Source organism: Haliotis rufescens, unplaced genomic scaffold (assembly GCF_023055435.1).
Source record: "Haliotis rufescens isolate VD_foot unplaced genomic scaffold, xgHalRufe1.0.p SCAF_2, whole genome shotgun sequence".
Taxonomy (NCBI): domain Eukaryota; kingdom Metazoa; phylum Mollusca; class Gastropoda; order Lepetellida; family Haliotidae; genus Haliotis; species Haliotis rufescens.
The window spans coordinates 19,506,245-19,523,124 of NW_025963890.1; the positions used below are offsets into that span (position 1 = coordinate 19,506,245).

General features: G+C 39.5%; 1 protein-coding gene across 7 annotated transcripts in view; it reads left to right on the plus strand.

The window, feature by feature from the left end:
* LOC124138812 overlaps positions 1-16,880 on the plus strand; it is a 119,778-nt gene that overhangs the window by 24,363 nt on the left and 78,535 nt on the right. The gene's annotated exons all lie outside the window — the stretch shown is intronic.

Consider the following 16,880-nt stretch of genomic DNA (forward strand, 5'->3'; position numbering starts at 1 on the left):
TGTTTTAAACCCTTGCAGCTCCAAGCAGATTTTCTGATACTAAAAATAGGCACCCAAATTGTTCAGGGATGCAAGCGGATATTTCTGTCAGTTTACAAAGCAGAAACTGACCTGATCTATGTTATGCGCTGTCCTCATTACGCTGTTGTGAACTGGAGTTGTCACTCTCACAGCACGGCGGAGTAGGTCACTGGGTATTAAAACTCCGTGGAGGTTTTGTGCGTGAGTCTGAGTATGTCGACGTCTCTGCTGCACAAAGAGAGCGAGACTAATTGCTTCTGTCGTGCATGGCTAAGCCGTGTTGAGACCCACAGGATTGTAAGTTACAGTGGAGAGAATCTCATCTATCTGGATGATGATTTGGTGATATACTTTCTACATATGTTAGGATGATTGATATTAGTAACAATATAATGATGTTTTAGATAAGTGAGTAAAACTATTTCCGTTTCGTTAAATAGAGTAAAATGTGTTCAGTATGCACACAGTACGGTTCCGGTCTCAAAATAGTGCGGGGGCGGTCGGGTAGCCTAGTGGTTAAAGCGTTCGCTCGTCACGCCGAAGACCCGGGTTCGATTCCCGACATGTGTACATTGTGTGAAGCCCATTTCTGGTGTCCCCCGCCGTAATATTACTGGAATATTGCCAAAAGCGGCGTAAAACCATACTTACTCACTCAAAATAGTGTGTCATTTTCTCATGCACATTGAGAAATAATTTACATTCCGAGTCTGCTCGTTTTATTTATTAAAACTATTCAAAATCGTTATGTGCATGTTACATATGACGCTCAAAGACCACAGTATAAGAGGTTGAACAGAGAAATCCTCAGCTATTATAGGTTTCAGGCTTCTTGAACACATATATCGCCCATAAGTCCATGCCTTGGACTCATAAACATGATTGCTGAGAATCATCTGGAGTCTCAATAGATAGACCCAGGTACACCCCTATCTTCTATAATCTCAGTACCTCAAGTCAAAAAACGCCGGAGAATCATCAGTCTCGATTATCTGCAAAATCAGATTCAATTTGGCGAAAACGATTGAATAGCGCTGAAAATTATGTGAATGGACCAGTGATGACACCAGGTGTTCGCGAAAAAGGGTTAAAATGTTTGTTTGTTGCCTAACGCAACACTCAGCAATATTCCTACCACACGACCAGATAATCTAGAGATAGTATCATGAGCAATGTCCAGTTCATGAAGTATGACTTCCATTCATTATAAAGATGCGCGTGCGTGCGTGCTTGCGTGCGTGCTTGCGTGAGTAAGTGACAACGGTTTAACACCGTTTAAAAGTGTGTGTCTTTATGAGAACAAGAAACATTTTACAGTAAAAATAAACACGACTGAGTTGTCAGTTGGTAAGGTATATAACACTTTGGGGAATAGTCATGCAATATTAAGGCGTGAAACATGTTTTTCAATCGTTGTGACTAAGAGTGAATGAGCTGTGTTTAACGCCGCTTTGAAGAGTATCCAGTTATATCACGGCGTGTCAGCTTGATATTGAGGAAAGCCCGAAGTGATGCATGTCTCAGATGTTTACCATTTTAGTGAAACTGATAAAACCAGAAACGGGGAAATTCAATCGGGGCGAACCGGGATTCGAAGCCATAATCATCGATTTCTGACGTCTCCAAGGGACGCGACTCTGCACAGCGAATTGCGGCGCCTCTAAAAGTGAAAAGGCTGTCTGACTTCAATCACTGTGGCACCTAGATCGAGACTAATTGCTTGGCTAGCCATGCTGTTGAGACCCTGCGTGCTCGTTTTCTAAAGTCGTGAGAAGCTAATCTATTTTATGTGATGTTCTATTCATACAGTATGGTGTAACCAGTATAGAAATGGTAGGTAAAATGTTGTATTTAACAAGAAAACACATCAATAATCAATACTGCAGTTCAAAAAATGTATCAATGCAATGTTGATATAATTGTGACCAAGTTTTTAATTATCATATTGTGTCTTTTGAGAAGCACTCAACTCGAAAGTCCTTTCCTTTGTTTTATTTTAACGAGAGAAGTTTAGAGATCCTTAGGCCTAGTCGACCCTTCGGCCTTCAGGTGAATATTTTCAAATTTAAATTTAGACAAATATTAAATTTGTCTAGCAAATGTTGTAATGTCTACACAAGTTATACTTATAGTGAGGTATTTTGTTATTTTCGTTTCATACTAGATATGTACAGTAACTGCAGTTTCAAAGTAAACCAAAATATACGTAACGTTCTCTTTACCCCATATGAATTGAAACAATATCATAACTTCGATACAGAGTGTATCTTGGGTATAATCATTTTCAGTCTTTACATAGATGATCGTTTTTTATTAAGTTAGACAAAACAGGACAGTCACGATATTTCCATGTACCATTATCATGATGGATAGCATGAACTATATCATGCCAGTGTTGTCGTTTCCTTTGAGTTTCACTATCTAGAACCGTGTCTCATTGATTGATAGGGCAGAATGATATTCTGTAAACGTTTTTGTCCAACATTATTTGTCTGTACAGCGTCAAGTGGGTGTCGTTTACATAAATGTGCCGAAAACAAATATTGTTTGCAAAGTTCACTGCGTATTTACTTAGAAAGCGACTAGGTTGGAAGATCATCGTCGCTGCGTAAATAGCTGATCGGCGAATAAAAATATATATGGCCATATGTATTGTTTTTAGAAATATTCTCCCTGATAAGATATGAAATAAAAATATAGGGGCTGTAGATTATCCAAATAATTATAGCGTTCCTTCGTCATGAAGACCGTCGTTTCTGCGTGGGAACAATGATTAGTGTCCCCTGCTGTGACATTGTTGGAATAAGTTTAAACGCTTTACCCTTACACACTCTAAAGGTTTTGTTGTAGATATATCGGTCTGTTTAGTGTGGGAATAAATACCAAGCAGATGTTAAGACTCATCTGATACAGTTGGATTTAGTACCATGAGTAAGTATGGTTGAGCCTGGAACAGGCACGCCACTGGTTTATAAACGAGTGAGTATAAATTTGCATGCTATGTTTTTAGCATTGGTCCAGCAATATAATTTGAGGGACACCAGAAGTGGTCTCTACACACTTTATTCGAATCGAACGCGAGAATTCGACATGATGAGCGAACGTTTTAACCACTGAGCTATCCACCGCCCGTAAACACTATTAAGTCAACTAACCAAACAGTATACATGTATGTATAACGAAAACATGTACAATTTCCTATCTCTATCACTATATATGCCTTACAGTATTTTTTCCATAACGAAAAAAGGACTACAAAAAGGTCCAAACAGATTCGATAATTCAAAAAAGAAAACAAGAGATAAATCCATACAGTAAATAACTAGGTATTTTTTCACCCACTAGAGATGTATATAAGGTAACAAATGTATGAGAATTAAACTTTGTTCATTTCAACTATCGCATGTAAGGGGTTGCAAGTAAACATTAAGTGCATAGATAAGGATAGAATGTTTCAAAAGTTCTGATAGTAGAGATTTTTAGGAAGCATGTATCTAATATTTGAACACAAGCAAGTATTTAACCCAAGATTATTTTCTGAGACGATGTATGTATAAACAGTGACAAACATGTGGTAAAAATCTTTCGGGGCCAAGGACAAGTTGATATACATGTATAGTTGTCCCACACTTTAGTAACTTACCTCAATCATAGAATCAATGCCCAAAATCTGAAAACACAGCTGTACGACCTAAAATCATTTTGTGGTATCAATAGTGTTATTTGGTACGACAATATACAACATACCATAGGTACAGTTAGTTGTAATGCAAGATATGAAACTAAGGTTTGGTCCATTACACTTGACAACAGGCGTGTTAGGTATTGATCAAATTGACCCGTGAAGATCCGGGGTAGAATAGGTCTTCAGCAACCCATGCTTGCCGGAAAAGGCGACTATGCTTATCGTAAGAGGCGACTAACGGGATCGGGTGGTCAGGCTCGCTGACTTGTTTGATGCACGTCATCGATCCCAATTGCGTGGATCTATGCTCATGATATTAATCACTGGATTGTCTGTTCCAGACTCGATTATTTACAGACCGCCGTCATATAGCTGGATTTTTGCTGAGTGCGACGTTAAGCAAAAACCAACCAACCATTGTTAAAATTGGTGTACTAAGTAGATGATTGTAATCATCCATAATCGTTATTACTGCTGCTGCCTACATTATTACCATAACCATGTTAACCCTTCACGAAAGCAAAGACATACGTTTAACATTTCTCTATCATCATTAGTCAGATGCTTTGCATTAATTATAATCGCGGGTTTGGGAAAACAGCTCCATGAAAAACATCTGATAAATGTTTCTGTGTAGCACACAGGTCAACAGCACTCGTCTTGCATTAGTGAAATACAACTTCCACAGACACGCTCAGTTAAGCAGGACTGGTTTATGACTTAACGTGATGAGTTTGTCGGATACATTATTAACGTGCTTGATTTAAACATGAGCACTAGCTTAGTTTTGTTACAAATGAAAGCAAATAATTCCTCTTGGCTGAACGTGTTCTAATTCACTGCTGTCTATTTCATGATGACGATTTCTTCCCGATATTGTTTTTTCATAAACCTAAAACTCTGTTTATCTCATGCTTTGTTACCAATCTTAGTCACAGATGCACCTTATGGATCTGCATCATATAATCCATATGACCAGGGCATTTGGACAGATATATTTTCTATCGGTCGTATAAATGACTGACGCGCAGGATTTAAAGTGACGAGCCGATGCCCGAGATTTGAGTTTTAAGTCTTATGCATATCTCCATATATTTGAGGTGAGGTGAAATTTGGTTTAACGTCGCGTCCCTGATTATTGCACTTATAAAGCGACGTGCATGCACGTGTGTGTGTGTGTGTGTGTGTGTGTGTGGCTGCTTGTACTAGTCCGGACTGATGCCGATTTATAGTGCCAGCTCACTGAGATACCATGCCGCAGTTAAACATGAATACCCCACTCAGATACAGTATACCGACTCCGAGCCGACCAGTCCTTGTTTTAGCCCCTTAATGCCGAGCGCTAGACAGGGTAATAACAAATACCATCTTTTAACGTCATTTGGTATGACGCGGCCGGGAACGAACCCCGGACCTTCCGCTCTCCAGGCTGACGCTCTACCATAAGACCGCGGAGGCGGTCCCATATATTTGAGTATACGTATCCACTATACATATCCCAAAAATAGCATCACTTGTCGTCCTCTATTTATTATTCAACATAAAGTGGATTGTGTCTCCTCGTGAATAACCACAGTTATTTGAAGTTGGAATATGCATTCTTTTCTAATTTAAGTCGCACGCTCTTCCGACTCGTTTGTATTACTGGCACAAAAGACTGCGATTCATTTGCAACATGAATGGATTCCCCTATGCCTCGTTTAATTGCACACATCATGCTAAACACGAGGACTCAAGCTGCAGCGATTCAACAGACTATGACGGGGGTTACACGAGAGAATCGTGTAATATCTTAGGGTGATTTGTCTGCCGTAGAAATGCTGATCGCACATAAGGCGATGGAACGGAATTTCTTTCCTCTCCGGATGTTTGACACGCCATACTGAAACGGGCTTCAACTTAATAATTGCTGGAATATTGCCATGTGCGAAGAGGACGAGTAATTGGAGAACATTATATTTGTTCCACTTGACTGTTGTGAAACAGTAGAGATTAGATGCCTATAAAACATGCTTGGATTGTCCATATACATATTAAGCCTGTTTCTTTTGGTATCTTTTCAAAGCATTTGTGCAAACGCCTACTGTATATAAACATCTATTCTTCCATGAACTTGGAAAGTACTCGATCAATCAATCAAACTCGAGGTTATCAATCATAATAAACCCCCTCTGATTGAAACAGTCGATTTGACGGAAGCCTGACACACCGGAACCTAATATTTTTAGAATAAAACTTCTTTAACAGTCATTGTCTGTTTGCATATTTAAATAATTGCATGTACAAATATAGGCTTCAAAATGCAAAGTTGAGGCTGTGTGGAAGTAGATATTCGTATAAAACACGATAGAAATCTACGTAGAGAATGTATTTCGAGTTTTGAGGACAACGGAGAGCTTGCTAGTTGGCGCTTTTCCGTGTAAGCATCTATATAAGCATCCATGTAAACATCCGTGTTAACATCTATGTCAGCATCTATGTGAGTATCTGAGTGAACATCTGTGTGAGCCTCTATGTAAGCATCTGTGTGAACATGTATGCCAGAATCTATGTGAGCATGTGTAAGCATCTGTGTGAGCCTATATGTTGGTGTCTATATAAACATCTATGTGAGCAACTATGTAAGCATCTATGTAGGCATCTTCGTGAGCATCTATGTGCTCATCAATGTAAGCATATTTGTGAGCATCTATGTAAGCATCTGTGTGTGCATCTATGTGAGCATCTATGTAAGTATCTGTGTACATCTGTGTAAGCATCTATGTCAGCATCTATGTAAGCATCCGTGTGAACACCTATGTCAGCATTTATGTCAGCATCTGTATGAGCATCTATGTAAGCTTCTGTGTGAGTATCTGTGTGAACATCTGTGTGAGCCTCTATGTAAGCGTCTGTGTACATCTGTGTGAGCATCTATGTCAGCATCTATGTAAGCATCCGTGTGAACACCTATGTCAGCATCTGTATGAGCATATATGTAAGCTTCTGTGTGAGTATCTGTGTGAACATCTGTGTGAGCCTCTATGTAAGCATCTGTGTACATCTGTGTGGGCATCTATGTCAGCATCTATGTAAGCATGTCTAAGCATCTGTGTGAGCATATGTGTAAGCATCTGTGTAAGCATGTATGTTAGTGTCTATCTAAGCATCTATGTCAGCAACTGTGTGAGCATCTATGTAAGCATATGTGTGAGTATCTGTGTGAACATCTGCTAGAGCCCCTATGTAAGCATCTGTGTGAACATCTGAGTGAACATCTGCGTGAGCCTCTATGTGAGCAGCTTTGTAAGCGTCTGTGTAAGCATCTATGTAAGCATCTATGTAAGCATCTACGTGACCATGTGTAAGCATCTGTCTGTGCATATATGTAAGCATCTATGTAAACATCTGTCAGCATCTATGTAAGCATGTGTAAGCATCTGTGTGACCATCTATGTAAGCATCTGTGTAAACATATATGTAAACATCTATGTTAGCATCTATGTAAGCATCCATGTTGGTGTCTGTCTAAGCCTCTATGTAAGCATCTATGTGAGCATCTATGTGCTCATCAATGTAAGCATATGTGTTAGCATCTATGTAAGCATCTGTATGAGTATCTGTGTCAACATCTGTGCGAGCCTTTATGTAAGCATCTGTGTGAAGATCCGTGTGAGCATATATGTAAACATCTATGTAAGCATCTATGTCAGCATCTGTGTTGGTGTCTACCTAAGCATCTATGTAAGCAACTATGTAAGCATCTGTGTGAGCATCTATGTCAGCATCTATGTAAGCATCTATGAACTCAATTTGTCGATGAGTAATTTCGAATATGGAAGCAGTTAAATAAGCACATTATCAGTATGTGTATAAATTTCTAATACTGTTATGAATATTAACTTTCGAGAATGTTCTATTGCAGGTTTCTAATATATCTATTGGGGTCCTTAAAATTTCACAGCTCCAACTTCGTCGGCTATACCCTTATCCAGGCATTTCGCAGTTACATAAATGTAACTTTATTTAGAACGACCAGTGATGTTGCAAAATATACAACACACCTGTGCGGCTGTAACATGCCTCATTCTGTTGTCCCATAAAACTGTTTGAATATATACGTATCATTGTCTTCTAAATATAACTTACTTAATACGATATATCATAATTTAATAATGTATATAAATTGTGTGCGGTAGTAGAAAGTTCATTGTGTCTCATATGATTATAGCAGCGAAAACCCTTCTATTGTACGCTAATACACAGTCTCTTGCGTGCTCCGCTTAACACAGAGACAACATGTTGCACTCCCTTTATTATTTCAAACATCGATTGAAACATTGTCTATGTTTTATGACCATGCAAACATATGCCCCATTGTCTTCTCTTTGACGGACACATAGTCATTATGAATGTTCCTCGTTGTTAGTCGCTTATGATACAGGCAACTGTGATATATCTGAAATATTGACATTGATCGCTCACTCTCTCATATTGCTGAAAAAGAGTTGGTGTGACTCTCGTTCACTGTCGCTTTCATTCACCCTATCACTCACGCTATCGTGATTTTTATCACTTATTTTATCACTCACGCTTTCATTCACTCTATCACACATGTTACCTTTCACTCTAATATTCACTCTTTCACTCATGGTAACATTCTCCCAATCACTCATGTTAACATTAACACTATCATTTATGATAGCATTCACTCTATCATTCACTTTATCACTCACGCTATCGTGTATTTTATCACTTATTCTATCACTCACTCTATCGTTCACTGTATCACTCATGTTACCATTCACTCTAATTCACTCTCTCACTAATGTTAACATGAACTCTCTCACTCGTGTTAACATTCACTCTATCATTCACTCTCTCACTCATGTTAACGTTCACTCTATCATTCACTATCATTCATGTTAACATTTACTCTATCACTCATGTTACCGTTAGCTCTATCATTCACTGTATCACTCATGTTAACATACACTCTATCCTTCACTCTCTCACCCATGTTAACATTCACTCTATCATTCACCCTTTCACTCTCACTATCATTCACCCTTTCATCCACCCTATCATTCACCCTATCACTCACACTATCATTCACCCTAATATTCATCCTATCACTCACTATCATTCACCCTATCATTCATCCTATCACTCACACTATCATTCACACTATCACTCACCCAATCACTCACACCATTACTCATGCTTTCATTCACCCAATCACTCACAATATCAATCATGCTTTCATTCACCCTATCACTCACTCTACACATATTCAGCTTCTTCAAACGAAGCCTGATACATCTTTTATTTACGATTCGAACTTGTACTACATCTGAGCTGTCACGGTAGAAACACTACTTTGTACACTGTTTTCGGTTTCAGATGGGTTTTCCAGGTTTACAACTCATTAACACTCATGGATATGGAAATGGGTATAACTGAGTGTTTAACAAGATATATATCGTACAGCCCCACTAAACACGTAAACAAATTATAGTACGAAAAAGCAGGCAACTTGTAATGTGTTTTAAATGTTTAGGTACTTTACAAACTGACTCCCCCGAGTAGGTCCGGGTTAGAAATGGTCTTCAGGCAACCCATGCTTTTTGCAAATGGCGACTAACGGGATCGGTTGGTCTGGGTCGTTGACTTAGTGGATGTATCCCAATTGCGTAGATCGATGTTCACGGTGTTAATCACTGGAATGGCCATACTTGATAATTTACAGACCGCCCGAAAATATGGCTGAAATATTGCTTACAGTGGCGTTAAACAACAAACAAACAAATATAGTTTAATGTAGAGTGGCGTTGTAACCCAACACACGCATTCTCTCACATGGTGACGTAGGAGATGTTTACGATTTTGTTGAAACCCTTTCCATATAGCTTTCTTATCAAAATAGTCATTGAGTCAGAAAATAATGTGTTTTTTTCTTTTTCGACACATGAAGAAGGAACAGACAAAGAATATGATTATGATGACCAAAAGAATCGACCATCAGATTGGTGTCAAGTTTCTTTTTACCAACTCCTCTAATGTCTTTTTTATTACATTTTCCCCATTGACTGTGATAAGATTACATATTTGATATTAAACGTCAACTCAAGGGAAAAAACCTGTCTCAATGGGCAGTGAGAAAACAGATATTTCAAAAGACAACACGTTTCTACATGGCCCTCAACGTGTGTGCTCTAACCTCCTTTTTTAACAATCAATCTTGAAAGCGTGCGAGTTGCCCAGATTCTCTGCTTATCTTATTGTCGGTCGAAAGACGCGTGTTTCTCCCATCTGGTTAATTACTCCGTCACAGAAGAATGACGCTATCCAACATTCCTACGACCCACATGTGCATTTGCTTGAGCCGCTACATTGTTTGGGGCTAAGATCCCTTCTTAAAATATGGTATTCTTATCATACAAGAATCAGTGTCCTGATGGTTGGAGCTCCATATGCTTTGGAAATCACAGAACAGCTGTAACTCAAAGATCTTTTTCAAAGATCTTTTTTAATGTTATATATGAGTTATGGACAGGAAGAAGACATAAATTCACGATATTCACATCACGTCGTTAATTTGGCCACATGTATCGTGTGACAAATGCTTCTAAACATAAGGGTAACATGTTTCTATTTGTCACGAATGCCTCATTTGTAGACTGTATTCGGACATTCAGTCATCAAAAAAACAGGACCTTATACAAACGGTTACTTTAGATGAAGTTTCACGCTTGTACACCTGTAGTGGACCATTACCATTGTACAGGAAGTTGTTACCAAAATAAAGAAGAAGTCAACGAGGCTTTACTTATCCTCCGTAAAACCCCATACTAGATTTAACGTCAAAGTAAAAGCTCATTGTAACCTCGCAAGACTAATGGTTGAACATGAATAAAGGGTGAGTGTGTGAGTGAGTGAGTTGGGTTTTTACGCCGCTTTTAACAGTATTCCAGTTATATCATGACGTGTCAGCTTAATGTGGGAGGAAAGCCCGAAGTGATGCAAGTCTCAGATGTTTACCACTTCTGGCGTGCCCAAGCGACGCAACTCGCGGCACCTTAGACGACTGGGCCACCCGAACATGAATAAGACATGGGATTGACAAGTTTTATTGTTTGAAGCATACACTTTTAAACTGAATGTGAGACAAGACCTTATTGGACAGCTATCTACGTAGGTTCATCCTTAAGCACAGCAGCCTGCTTTCTGCTCATCATTGGTCCTTTTGTAGATCCTGATAGCTTCGTCTACAGTATGTACAGTAGTAGTAGTAGTAGTAGTAGTAGTAGTAGTAGTATTAGTAGTAGTAGTATTGTAATGTATGTACTTGAAGTATAATAATGGACCATTACCTTCCAATTCTATTGCAACTGGATTATTTAAATCAGAGTTAAAAAACTTGAATGTGGTGCAAATGAACACGAACGCTATGTTGAGCTTTCCAATGATATATTATAGAAAGCTGAATTATCAAACGATACGCGGACCCCAACCACATGCAGTAACAGCCAAGACTAAGATACTTTTACTCAACCGCAAACAAACGAACAGAACATCTTTCTCTCACTTCCATCTTACCTGGCTTTCCTCCCATAGTGAGAAGACATGCATCAAAACAACTGATAAACTGTCCAAAACCTGTCAAACCAAGGTTACTATTCAACTCTGAATTGAGGTCGGATCGGTGTACGGTTAATCCGTGTATAATTTAGAATAATCACTTATTTAGATCTGTTTAACGGTCAAAATACGAAGGGCCAACATATTCGAAACAAGATATAAACATATTTTGCCTTGCCAAGAGTCGCTAGATACAGTTACCGAAAGACGATTTCTAGATCAAAGATATCGTTCACGAGCACATCTAATTCATTTCCTAAGGAGGTCAGTAGCGCGTTTGCACTCTTGCACTTTAGGTTACATGTAAGTAGTTTGGTTAAGCCTTGTCTCCATGCCCTGTTAAAATACAAGTGAGAGTGTTGTACAGAGTTGCTCCCCTTAGAGGTGCCAGGGTCTGATGATAATTGATTCGAAACCCAAATTCGCAACGATTGAGATCCTTTGTTTGTAAGCATCACATTCATTTTTTATGGGATTCACAGAAGTCGTTAACCCGTGGGGATTGCGGTTAAAATAGGTCCCAGCAACCTTCCCTTGTCGATTAAATCGATCTGGTAGTCATTCTCTGTCAGTTGATTTATTTCGTGTCATCGTTCCACGACAGCATGGATTCGATTATTTACAGGCCGAATTTATATACTTAGAATATTGCTCAGCGCGGGCTTAAACAACAAACAAACAAATATCGTTCAAACTGGCGTTGTACCCAATACTGTCATTCACTCATGTCATGATGTTCCGATGATTGTAATTTTGTTTGAACCCATTCCATATTCACTAATGTGAATTGTTACTGCAAGAGAATAAGAAATCTCGATTGTACGATTCCGACTACATCATGAGCATGTGTTTATGAACCACTATCAAATAGTGATGATACCAGTTGTTCTCGAAAAAGAAGTGTATCCTGCCCCGCCGGTGGCACACGTCACAAACACATGCAAATGCAAGTCAATTGTTCACATGAAATACACGGTCACATCTGGTAATAGTCACAATGGAGAATAGAATCGGAAAAAATTGAAAATGTCATTCAAAAATCTACCATAGAGTTCTCTCATAATTCTAGCTGGCAATATAAGAGACATGGCTTCACATATTGAACCACTGAAGGAAGTGGAGCCCGCTCGTGCCGAGCGACCGTTTTAACTACTACTCTAGTTCACTATGATGCTGACATAGAAAGGATTGCTCGAGCGTTGTTTTCTGTCGATCCCGACCGACAGGGCAGTTTGACCCACAATGACCCAGGTCACACATTGCAACAACTTGATCCTCAATAATCGGCGTCTTCGACGAGAAAGGGCTCTAGGGACGTGTTCCGTTTAGCATTTCCACAGAGAGACACACAAAGCGTGTGATAAGGACACATCTGGGATTCGAACCTGTGACCACTGGCATGCAATCCTGTGGCCTAAGACCACTTTGCCACAGTATTACAGGAAATGCCTATAATTATATTATCAACACACGCAATCAATTCAAGACATGTTACTTTGACGTTTTATTAATTTATCGTGTCATGTTGACGGAAACCAAGCACCGTTATGTCTGGGGATGCAATCCTGCATGTATCCTTGACATGTATCTTCTGTATGGATTTCTGAAATGACAATACAGAATTCACAACGGAAAACGAGACATACGTTAATTTGAATTTGAGAACAACGAGCGTGTCGCATAATGTAAACGATTTTTGGCCAACGCCTGCTGAAAACTATTGTGATAACAACTATTACATTTACAGGGTATTGAACTGCGTATAGTAATATCTGCATTCATAATGGCACAAAGAGTGGACTTGAGATTTCAAGAATGAGGATCGGCAATCTGGTGACTACCAGCGTACAAACATTACCAGCAACGTACTATAACGAAAGACCCGTGAAGATTCAGGGGTAGAATAGGTCTTCAGCAACCCATGCTTGCTGTAAAAGGCGACTATGCTTGTCGTAAAAGGCGACTAACGGGATCGAGTGGTCAGGCTCGCTGACTTGGTTGATGCATGTCATCGATCCCAATTGCGTAGATCGATGCTCATGATGTCAATCGCTGGATTGTCTGGTCCAGACTTGATTATTTACAGACCGCCGTCATATAGCTGGAATATTGCTGAGTGCGGCGTTAAACAACAAACCAACCAACCAACAACAACTATAACGAAAGTACGTGTAGATGTAGAAGTTAAAGCGCTATCGGGTGGGGATATAAGATGGATGGTCGAGAAGGGGTGGGGTGCCATAGGGGAGTCGACAGGCAGACACGGATGAGACAGACTGTCAGATTTACCAACAGGCTTGCATTCTATTTATTGTATTCTCCACGTGGGTGTGTTAATATCATGATTCAAACTGAACATATTCTATTGACAAAACATTATCGGAATTGGAAAATGTCATCCATTAACGAGGTCCCCTTCTTAATGCATTAACATCAAAGCAATTTTGAATGCTTGTCTGTGTAGGAGGAAAGCTCGAAGTGATGCAGGTTTCAGACGTTTACCACTTCGGTGAAACCCACGAGCACGGGTATGGTGCTGACAAACCTAGAAACATAATCGGGGCGAACCGGGATTCGAACCCACATTCATAGGTTTTTGGCGTGCCCAAGCGACGCAACTTTGCACAGCGAATCGCGGCGCCTCAGACGACTGGACCACCCGTGCCCCCACATCAATATTAAATACATTGTGCAGCGTAAATTAAAGTATAGGAAATGCAGCTAAAAGCAGAGGTCAAGCATATGTTTATGAATCACTGTCAAAGAGTGAGGATGTCATGTGTTCGCGAAAATGTGACTGTTTGCAGAAGCTCCCCATGAAAATCCGAGTAAGGACTGATCTTCAGTAAATAAAGCGACAAAACCCGTACCATATCCAATAGAAATATCTGCATAAAGCGGAGTCGATTGTTCAATTCCGACTATATCATGAGCATGTTTATATGAATCACTATCAAAAGGTAATGACACCAGGTGTTAAGCTTGTCGTGAGATGGATCGGGAGGACAGGCCAGCTGACTTGGTTGATGCATGCCCTCGTATCCCAATTGCGTAGATCGATACTCGATCTATACTGGATTGTCTGGTCCAAATTCGATTATATACAACCCGCTGTCATATAACTTCTTTAATTGTCATAAAAGTTGGCATGATGACCAATGGGGATAGTTCCAAGGATAATATACAACTTCTTTATTAGAGTGAATACGACTTTTCGGTGTAGGTACTAACACCGTTATCAAGCAAGTGACGTAGAGAAATGAGATGTATGACGGTTATATACATATCGTCCTATAGCTGGAATGCGTCTGAGTGCGGCGTTAAACAAGAACAACAAAATTGTGGGAACACGATAAAAACACCAACAGAGACAGAACATGTTCTGATTTTCCAATTTTGCAACTCGAAAATCTGACAGAACAAAGGGATTTGCATTTGTATGCGTTGTCATGATTGCCATATAATTCGTCACTCGTTCCAACAGAGTAATGTGAGCTCGAGATGACACATCATAAAACATGAAAGATTATTTTACACAATCACATGCAGAGTAAACCATTTATGTCATAGACATGAACAGCGGGATCTAAATCTAGATAGCGCTCAATCTACTTATGGGAGCCAGCTAAATATGTTGCTTGGTAATAATGTTGAAACAGTTGCGACAGATGTATATTCACATTAACAGTAAACATGTACTGTGAAACCTCTTTAATCCGTACACCTGAATCCGGAAATATCACTATTTTACCTCGATATATCACTTAAGACGAGCCCCGTGGGGATCCAGCGTTATAACAGATTCCCAGAAACCTGGTCGTAAGATTTGACTTGATGGATCGGGGGTCAGGCTCGGTGACTGGGTTGATTGCGTGTAATCGTGCATGGGAATGAGTGGCATGCTGTCTCACATTGTACCCGTTCCGGTAACCACAGGCTACTGTACATATCATCTCTGTATCGCAACAAGCCAAACATTTGTAAATTTGGTAATTCGTTTAACAGTAGAAACGTCAGTCTTGTAAGAAAGGTCAGTGTTTTATGTTCAATTAAAATGAAAACGTATAATTCCTCTGATAAAGACCGCCACCGTGGTCTAGTGGTACAGCGTCCGGCTCGGTGTTCGATTCCCTGCTGAGTCATAACAAAAGACGTTAAAAGATGGTACTTGTTGTTACCATGTCTGGCGCTCGGCATGAAGGGGATAAAACAAGGTCTGGTCAGCTTCGAGTCAGTATACTGTGTCTGAGTGGGGAATTCATGTTAAACTGAGGCATTGTATCTCAGTGGCACTCTAGGGCTGCAACGATACAGGAAGGTCACGATACGATACGCATCTCGATATTCTGGTCACGATACGATATGTATCTCGATACGCAATGATAAAAAAACAAGACTTAAAGATTGCGCCTTTCATGATTTTGGAATAGTCAAAATTGTTTTATAATAACAAGACTACTGAAGCTGTTCAGCATCAAGGTGGAACTTTCTCTAACTTTCCTTAAAAACAATTCAAAGTTCAAACACCAGAAAATAATTAATGTGCTCCACCAGTGATACAACGTCAAAGAATTTTGATGCAATGGTCGAAGAAATTGAATCTGAAATTATTGTTTTATCAGGAATAATATATTCCAATAGCGTGTTACCTTAGTTGCAGCTTTTATTATATATATATTTAAAATCATAAGAACCACAAGTGTAGCATTTTGGTACTGGTGATTGCAGGTGCAGGATATTTTTACGCATGGAACAACTTGACCAGTCACCCTAGGGACTTCACACGCTACATGTATTTCAATTGCGAAAACGTTATGTTGACATATATTAGCCAAATTGCCACAAATATGACTTTTAACGAGTCAAAGTATGACATTTTTAATATATGTATCCATTCTATAGCAACTGAAGTTCGTTTCAATGCGTCAAAAGCGGTAATCTGACTGTGGTTGCTGTATCTCTTCACACACGATTTCACATAACTTAATGAAAACAATATTAAATGATTTTTTTTTTAAAAATATTAAAATATATTACAAACACAAGTCCAGATATACAATGAACACGTTTTAATAACAAGATAGTATGATAATGGTATTGAATTGCGTGCTTCAGTTCGGATTTGCTGACAGGTATTTCCATAGTTATGTGCTTGCGGGGATCAGCTGATAATGTTTTTGAGATGGGGAAAAACATCTGTCGGTGTAAAACCTGAGCTTATTAAAAATGTAAGTACGTGTACGTTTTTGGGGGCCATGCGTTACCACGCGCTATAACCAAGTTAGCGATTTTTTGAAGGCACAATAGCGAGGAAATGCTGTACTTGAGATTTGCGTTCCGTATCGTGGCGTAACGATAAATGGGCCTACGTTTATCGTATATCGTATCGTGGGTCAAGTATCGCGATGCATCGGAATATCGGTGTAGCGTTGCACCCTTATCACACACACACACACACACACACACACACACACACACACACACACACACACACACACACACACACACACACACACACACACACACACTCACACACACACACTCACACACACAC